Source organism: Hylobates moloch, unplaced genomic scaffold (assembly GCF_009828535.3).
Source record: "Hylobates moloch isolate HMO894 unplaced genomic scaffold, HMol_V3 SCAFFOLD_4529, whole genome shotgun sequence".
Classification (NCBI taxonomy): Eukaryota; Metazoa; Chordata; class Mammalia; order Primates; family Hylobatidae; genus Hylobates; species Hylobates moloch.
Window position 1 is genome coordinate 1 of NW_026656804.1, and position 1,756 is coordinate 1,756.

General features: G+C 42.5%; 1 pseudogene; it reads left to right on the forward strand.

Moving 5' to 3' along the window:
• The first annotated feature begins 53 nt into the window (after positions 1–53).
• LOC116465337 (cell division cycle protein 27 homolog) lies at positions 54–1,252 on the forward strand (annotated as a pseudogene).
• The last annotated feature ends 504 nt before the right edge of the window (positions 1,253–1,756 follow it).

The following is a 1,756-nucleotide window of genomic DNA, read 5'->3' on the forward strand; positions in this document are numbered from 1 at the left end:
ATTCAAAGTACTCCTCGAATACAGATTCCCCAGTGTCTTCTATTGATCCAGCTGTCATTTCACCTGATACTGTCCCACTGGGAACAGGAACTTCCATATTATCTACGCAGGTTCAAAATAAACCAAAAACTGGTCGGAGTTTATCAGGACGACCAGCAGCTGTTAGTCCAATGAACTCCAAGTGTTGGGATTTTGCCATTAGAAACCCCAGGTCCGGGAGATGGATCCTATTTACAAAACTACACTAGTATCAGACACCTTCTGTCACTGACGTGCCATCCACCGGAGCCCCTTCGAAAAAGCCTGTTGCCAGAATCGGCCGAACTGGAGCACAGCCTGTCTTCTCGCAGAGTGGACATAGCCGAGAGGTAACTCCAATTCTTGCAAAAACACAAACAAGGGCATCACCTCAGGTATCGAGCCCCACTGTGGCATCTCCCCTAAATGCACTGCCTCGAAGAAATCCATGACTCTTGACCAGTGACAGCTCCACAACCAAGGAGAATAAGAAAAAAATTAAAAATGAAGTGTCCACCTAAAATCCCAAACAGAAAAACAAAAAGTAAAACTAACGAAGGAGGACTGACTCAACCTCACGTCAATGGCAGCCTGGAAATGACAAAATTGGACTCTTCCGTCATCTCAGAAGGGAAAATATCCACAATCACACCTCAGATTCAGGCTTTTAATCTACAAAAAGCAGCAGCAGAAGGCTTGATGAGCCTTCTTCGTGAAAGGGGGAAAGGTTATTTAGCTTTGTGTTCTTACCACTGCCAACAAGCTATCAATATTTCGTGCCATCTACCTTCTCACCACTACAATGCTGGTTGGGTACTGTGCCAAATTGGAAGGGCCTATCTTGAGCTTTCAGAGTCCACGCAAGCTGAAAGAATCTTCTCAGAGGTAAGAAGGATGGAGAATTATAGGGCCGAAGGCATGGAGATCTGCTCCGCAACACTTTGGCATCCTCAAAAAGATGTTGCTCTTTCAGTTCTGTCAAAAGACTTGACAGACATGGATAAAAATTCGCCAGCCAGAGGCCTGGCGTGCCACAGGGAACTGTTTCCGCTTGCAACAGGCACATGATATGGCAATTAAATTCTTCCAGAGAGCTATCGAAGTGGATCCACATCATGCTTAGGCCTCTACTGTATTAGGGCGGGAGTTTGTCTTCACTGTAGAATCGGACAAAGCATTAGCTTGTTTTCGAAATGCTATCAGAGTCCATCCTAGACATTGTAACGCATGGTAAGCGGCAATGAAGTGTAAAGACAAGCTCTTATTGATGGTGCCGGTACTCGCTAATTTTTCTTGTTAGATAGCTCTTTATTGCCATGAATTTGGTTACAAATACCTAGGGATGGTACATACTGCTCAATAACATCTAACTGAAATGCTCTCTTACGAAATGTATGTCTTTAACAAACTCTTAAATTAACTAATGATAATAGAATACCAGATCCTTATACTCAACAGTTTCAGTCTTCTACCAAATTTTGCAGATACTGTAGTTGTCTTTCGTTTGTGTGTGTGTTTCTTTAGTTTTGTGACTGGATGTGTTACCTTTTCTTCGAACACCGAAATGGTGATGGGGACAAAAAGTGCTTGGGAAATTGGAAAGGAATAGCAGAATCCACTTATTGGATAATAGAAAAAAATATTGCAACAATTCACTAGTTGCTGCTTTTTGACAGTGTTCCAGTTGATGGAGTTACTATTTAGAAGTTAGTGTACCCTTTTATTTAGCAGTATCCCT